This window comes from Canis aureus, chromosome 26 (genome assembly GCF_053574225.1).
Source record: "Canis aureus isolate CA01 chromosome 26, VMU_Caureus_v.1.0, whole genome shotgun sequence".
Taxonomy (NCBI): domain Eukaryota; kingdom Metazoa; phylum Chordata; class Mammalia; order Carnivora; family Canidae; genus Canis; species Canis aureus.
Window position 1 is genome coordinate 47,916,260 of NC_135636.1, and position 7,126 is coordinate 47,923,385.

Below are 7,126 nucleotides of genomic sequence, written 5' to 3' on the forward strand. Positions count from 1 at the left end.
GCTGCACTGCCCGCTGCCCTGCTCTCTCCCTCTGACCTCGGGGGTGGGGATGAGCCCCCAGGAGTGGCCCCAACAGGGCTGGGTGGCGGTGGGGCTGGGGTTGGGGATACCTGGGGTGCAAGCTCCCTGGGGATGGAGCTCCGGGGGCCCGCAGCGATCACTGGCTCTGTAACACACCTTCCTTCCCACATGGCCCCACTCTGTGCCCAGCTCCTTGGGGTCCTGGGCCCCGGACACGCTGCTCACGGGGGGTGCCCATCTAGCCAGCTGAGCGTGATCCTGAGCCCCACAGTGGGGGAGTCAGGGCTGTGCTGAAAATCCCCTGGGCCCCCGCTCCCCACCAATCCTTCGGCCGCTCCTGGAAGGGGGGATGTTCCTCCCCTCCCGGAGGTGGAGACAGGTGCGAGGCCCACAGGTGCAGTTCGTGCGTGGGCAGGTGTCTGAGCTGGCAGGGGGCGGGGCCAGGGCAGGATGCCCAGGCCGGGAGCGGCCCCCCTGGACTTCCAGGCTGCCACGTGAGCCATGGGGATTCCAGCCAGCAGTGGGGGGCGGGGGGGCACTTCCTTTACCAGATGGAGCCTCATTATCCCACTTTCCTGATGAGCAGACTGACGGCTAAAGAGGAGGGGAGGGCTTCCGAGACCACTGGCTTGTTGTTCGCAACCTGGGGGCATAGTCACGAGGGACTGGGCCAGGGCCGGGGCCGCACGGCGTCACCTCCACGCTGGGGCGGGGTTGGGGCCCACCAGCCCCAGGCCTCCCTGATCCTCGGCTTCTTGCACAGATGAGGTGATCCCTGGTGGCACCGGCTGGTCCTGCCTCCCAGGATTCACCCCTTCCTCACTGAACACCCCCCAGGTTTTCCTTTGAGGAGCTGGCCTGCCTCCCTGATGGATGGGCCACCCCTCACTCAGCCCCACAGCTCAGACGGACCCCCCCGCCCCCGCCGGGCCCCTGTGATTGGCTCCCAGGGATACGCATGTGACGTGGTTTGGGTCACCGAGAGTCAGTCCCGGACTTCTACTAGAACTCCTGGGGAAGGAAGCGCTTTCTGCTGGGAAGCCAGGCTGGGAGCAGATAAGCCTAGAGCCGCAGGGACCCGGTGGGGATGGGGAGGGATGATTTGTGCTTATGGAGACACTGCCTGACAAGGAAGCCAGCACAGGGGCAGGGAGAGCTGAGGAGCGGAGAAGAGAGAGGGTCTTGGTGACACCGTTGGGGGCCCCTTGATCCAGCTATGCCTGAAGCTAGGTCCTGGGCTTTTCTGTTAAAAGCACTAATAAATTCCTCCTTCTGCATAAACCTATTTAATTTTATTCTTCTGTCCCTGGCATCCAGAACTCTGGACATACACCGTCTCAACGTGCCTGCATTACTTAGAATTAGCCTGAGTGACACACAAGAGAAAACCACAAAATAACACTGGTTCTTAGCTACTTACACGTTCATTTCTTTCCCCATGTAAAAAAAAAAAAAAAATCTGAAGCAGGCGGTCCAGAGCTTCAGTGATGGTGCTGCAGTCATCAGGAACTCATGCTCCTTTTAACTCCCCATTAAACTATTTTACTGCGAGGCTTACTTTCTCAAGACCGTCTCATGGCACAAAATAGCTGCAGTAGCTCCAGCCCTCATGTGCAAGTTCCAGGCGGCAAAAGGAAGAAGAGGAAGGTGAAGGGAGTACCTCAAGCTGAGATGTCCCAAGGAGACTTCCCGGGCGTTGCACAGCGTGTTCCTCGTCCACCTCATCGTTCAGAACGTAGTCACTCGGCCGGAGCTAAGTGCAAGGGAGGGTGGGGAGCTTGGGCGGGCAGCGGATCAAGGCTGCCTGGAATACGGGAGGCCGGACTATTCCCAAGGGGAGACAGAAGCCCCTCACCCAGACTGCTGGCGGGTTCCCCGCATCCCGGGGCATAAGGGTCACATGGGGGTTTGCGGAGACTGTCCCTGGTGGCCTGGGGCCTCTCTCTCTACCTTCGGGCCCCCCCGGCAGAGCCGGGCCTGTCATCGCTGGGCGCCCATTTCACCCCCGGGGAAACTGAGGCTCGGCGTGCTCAGGGACCGGGGTGCCCTGGGTCGCCTGGGTCCCTCCCTTGGGGGCAGCTGGGCTTCCTCACTGACGTGTTCAAGTCTCACGGGCGCCCCCACTCAGCGGGACTTGGGACCCGAAGCGCCTCCACGCAGGGAGAGCTCGGGTGGGGCTTCGGCCCAGGGTGCCCGAAGTGCCCTCGCAGAGTGGGTCGACGTCCCGTTTGACAGAAGGGATGACTGAGGCTCCCGTCTGGGACAAGGGGGCAGCTGCCGGCGGCTCCAGGCTGCCGTGTCACCGGCCTCCGCCACCTGCCCCCTGGAAGCTCGTGGTGGACCGTCTGTGCCCCAGGGCCCCCCGCGCCCTCCGGCCCGCACCCCTGCTCCGGGAGCCATCGCGGCGGTGCGGAGGGCCAGTGCTTGGGCACCCCGGGCTGTGCGGCCGCCTGGTTCCCGCCTGTCCTGGGGTGGCGGCTGTGTCCCCTGCCCCTGGGAGGATGACTGTGGCCGCCTCCCCCTGCACGGGCGGGGGGCAAAGGGCAGGCGGGGCGGGCGGGGGGCGCTCACGGGGGGGCCGCAGGGAAGCCGGGCAAGCAGGATGGTGGGGGTGAGAGAAGCGCCTTAAGGCTACGCCTCTGCCCCCTGCCCCTCGGCGTCGTGCGTGTAGACGAGGGACCCCGTGTTTCGGGTCCAACATGATGGCCTCTGCCAGCCTGGGCCTGGGGTCCTTGAAGCCCCAGGGCGCGTGAGAACTGGGCTCTGGGGCTCCTCCCTCCCTGACCCCTCCTGGCTGCAGGGCGGGGTGGGGAGGGGTAGGGGGAAGGTTGACGGTACCCCTGCCCTGGCTCTGGGGCCCCTCCCTCCTTGACCCTCCTGGCCGCAGGGTGGGGGGGAGGTTGACTGCACCCCTGCCTGTGCCCTAGGGCCCCTCCCTCCCTGACCTCTCCTGGCTGCAGGGAGGGGTTTGACTGCACCTCTACCCAAGCTCTGGGGCTCCTTCCTCCCTGACCCCTCCTAGCCGTGGGTGAGGGGAGGAGGTTGACTGCACCCCTGCCCGGGCTCTGGGGCTCCTCCCTCCCTGACCCCTCCTAGCCGCAGGCGGGGCCAGAGGTCGACTGCACCCCATTCACAGACAGGAAACCAAGGCTGGGTGGGCGCAGCCACTTGGGGCAGAGCCAGGATTCGGGAGGAGAATTCCGCATCAGGAGGCCCCATGCCGCCCGCTCGAGGCCTGGGCCCGGTCACTGCCTCACCCCACAGCCCGCCTGGGGTGGGACCTCCCCGTTCGCTGCCCTGGCTGCTGAGTCACACTTGTGTTTGTGTCCCAGACACATAAACAGCAGACCGGGAGCCCCTGGCTTGGGGGCCACCCAGGCCCAGCCAGGGGGACAGGGGGGCCGCCCGGGGTGGGGGCTGGGCGTCTGCACGGGCACGTGTGCGGCGGGCACCTGGCCCTCCCGATACCTCCGGGGCCTGCTGCGCCGGCCGATAAGTGCCCGGCTCTGCTTATCGGCCGCGCCCCCTGCCCGCTGTCGCCGGAGCCCGGCCTGGGCATCGGTGCGCTGCAGCCTGGCCGCCCCTGATGGGTGAACCTCCCCAGGCCCGGCCCTGCGGCCCACTGAGCCCGGGGCCTCAGGCACGACCCAGGTCGTCTTTCGCTGGGTGCTGGGTGCCGCCTGCTGGCTTCCCCGTCCCGTGATGGGGGTAGTTTTAGAGAAAATAAAAAATAAAGTTTTTTTTTTTTTTCAATTTTAAAGTTAGTACTGTTGCGGGAAAATTCTAAAATAAAGTAAATGTATTAAGATACTCTGCACACATGTAGAAACACGGAAGGAAACAGCCCGTGTTAATGGCATCAGGACTACAGGAGAGGCTTCGTTCTTTGGTTTTGGTTTTTTAAAAAATATTTATTTATTCATGAGAGACACAGAGAGAGGCAGAGACACAGGCAGAGGGAGAAGCAGGCTCCCTGCGGGGAACCCGATGGGGGACTCGATCCCCGGACCCTGAGGTCACGCCCTGGGCCTAAGGCGGACGCTGGACCGCTGAGCCCCCGGGCGCCCGAGGCCTGTTCCTAGCAGAGCTGTGTGTGCTTAGAGCTGGGTGACAGTCGGGATGGAGCCCGTGTGAGCCTCTTGCAGACACTAGCGGGCAGGGGTTCTTTCTGCGGCTGAGTTGCTCATTCTGATCCGGGTGCCAGAGCCCAAGCCGGGGAGGGGGGGGTCCGGCGGCTGTTCTTACCCCCTCCCGCCTCTCATCTATAGCAGCGGACTCGATTGTCTGAGAAGGTAACTCCGAATCCGCTGTTCGCTGGATAGAGCCCTCTGTGGCTCCCCACTGCCCTGGAAGAAACCCCGGTCCCCGTCGCAGCCTCCGTGGCGGGCTTGAACTGGCCCTGCCAGCCCTCAGGTCCCTTCTCCTGCCCCATGTCCTGCCCTGGCTCCTCCCCGTCTCTTAGCCCTAGCTCCGGGGTCACCAGGTGTCAGCTCAGATGTCACCCCCACCCCCAGACCCCCGGACCTTCCTGGGTCTCCTTGTCCACCCCCATCCCTGTTCTCTCTCATTTTTCTTTCTTTTATTCCCCCTGAGCAGCTGTCTCTTCCTCTGTTGGCGGCGTCCCGTAAGAGGGCCCGGGCCCGGCCTCAGCACATCGGGGGGTGAGCCTGAGCCCCTCTTGCTCCTCCTTGGAGCTGACCTGGCTCTCTGGGCCGCGTGCCCCCGATGCCCCCGCCCGCGGAGGGTGGGCCTCGCCCCTGCCCGAGCCTAGGCCTTCCACTACCCTGCTCGTCCACGGTCAGCGCACCGGTGGGGCCCAGTCGCCGACCAGCTGGCGGCCTGAACCCTGCTGGGCCAAGGCAGGGGTGCACACTGCAGGAGGCTGCGTGGCTCCCAGGGGCCCGGGCTGGGAGCGGCTTGTGGGTAAGACCACTGCCCTGAATCTGCAGGCAAGGTGTTAGGAGGTGTCCGAGGTGAGCAGGGGTGTGGGGCAGCCGTGCTCCTCCTCCTGGGGCGGGCAGGTCAGACAACCCTGTGCCTACTGAGCACCCAGCTGGTGCCAGGCCCTGTGCCCACCGCCCAGCGGTGTCTGCTCCTCGAATCCACACAACTCTGTGCAGGACGCGTGTACCCTGTCCCCGTTGTGCAGATGCAGAAGCTGAGTCTCGAAGTAGCTGGGGGGCGTGCTCAAGGCCAGGGGCCCGGTAGTTGGCAGACCCCAAAGCCAGCCCCTCGGCCAGCTGCAGGCTCCCCGCTGGAGGGAGCAGTGACGCGATGCCGGGTGCAGCCACGAGGGACCATGAGGTGGGGGCATATCTCTTGGGCTGCCTTCCCCTACAGCGACCAGCTGGTGCACTCCCCGGTTTGCCACCGTCTCCAGCAGGCCCTGCCGAGCCTCTCCCCAAGCTCTCGGGGCCCCGCTTGTCGGCCACGAGCCACGGGAGAGGGGCCGGGGGACAACCGGGGCCGCATCGCATCCACATGGGTTTCGTCGGCCCGACGTCCAACTAGGGATGGTTTGGCCCTGAGTGGACGGAGGGAGGGACGGACAGGTAGATGGACTGCCACACCTGGAAGTCGGCTTTGCCTCCGGAGGTGGCTGGGTGCATGGGTTGATTATTCAAGGGTTTGGAATCAGACCCCAGCTTGAATTGGAGTCCCTTTCCTTACACGCTGTGTGACCTTGGGCGAGCCACTCACCCCCTCTGGTCCTCGGTTTCTCCATCAATTAAAAAAAAAAAAGGATAGTCATAGCTCGTTGTGCGTCATGGGACACGCGTGGAAGGAGCATTTAGGGCCGGGGTTGAGGGAGGAGCCCCAGGGGGTCCTTGGTTGCTCCCAGGCTGCTTGGGCTGCCGTCCTGGCTGCCCCGTGCTGAGAAAACAGGGCAGCTCCGGGGAGCTCAGCGCCTCCCACCCCTCCAGTTCTGGGGATCTCAGGATCGCACTGGAGCAACACCACCGGCAGCATCGCTTGCTGGCTGGCTTCAACCCCGCGGGATGGGAGTAAGGCGCCCAGACGCCCGGTCCATACTCAGCCGTGGAATCTAGAAAGGCCCTTGCAGCCCCACCCCAAGCAATCCCTGTTATCAGGGCTCCAGTCGCGGTTGCACCTCAGGACCTGCCTCTGGGAGCTTCTCAAAACAACACTGCCCAGACCCCACCCGGGATCCCAGGGAGCAGGGCCTGGGCATGGCTATGCGTTTAAGAGCTTCTAGATGATTCTACGGTAAAGCTGGGCCCAAGAACCACTGTGTTTAGTGCTTGTCAATTTTGTATGTTGCCACCTGGCCATTCCCCCCCCCAGTTTTTCTCTTAAGCTTCTTCAGAGATTGAGAAAGACTCTGCTCCCTGTTGCCAGAGGAAAATTTGAATTTGTTTCCTTTTTAGGGTCTCGATGGTTCAGTTTAAAAAATATTTTTTGTGAATCCTCTTGGAGAACAGCCGGTTAAAGCTGGGGAGATGGGGGCCCCGTCTTTTTCCTTTCTGGGGCTCTAACGTCCGCCTGAGGGTAGCCTGGGCTCCCTCCCAGGACAGCTTCACCTGGCTTAGGAGGATAACGCTAAGCGCGGGGCGCCTGGGGGCTCCGTCGGTTGAGCATCCGCCTCCTGATTTTGGCTCAGGTCATGGTCTCGGGTCGGGAGATCGAGCCTTGTGTCCGGCTCCTTGCTCAGCACAGTCTGCTTGACGTTCCCCCTCTGCCCCTCCCCCCACGTGTGTGCGTGCTCCCTCTCTGCCTCTGTGTCTCGCAAATCAGTAAATAAAATCTTTAAAAAGTAGAATAACACTAAGTGCAAATCAAAGCAAAAAAAGTAAGATTCTACTTCACGCCCATAGAATAGCTGGAATGAAAAGCCAGACGATACCACATGTGGGGGGTGTTGGCGGGTGCTGGTGGGTGTTGGCGGGTGCTGGTGGGTGTTGTGGATGCTGGTGGGTGTTGGTAGGTGTTGGTGGGTGTTGTGGATGCTGGTGGGTGTTGGTGGGTGTTGGTGGGTGTTGTGGATGCTGGTGGGTGTTGGAGGGTGTTGGTAAGTTGGTGAGTGTTGGTGGGTAGGAATATGGAGAGTTGAAAGCCTCCTACTGGAGGGAGTGTCAGACGGAAA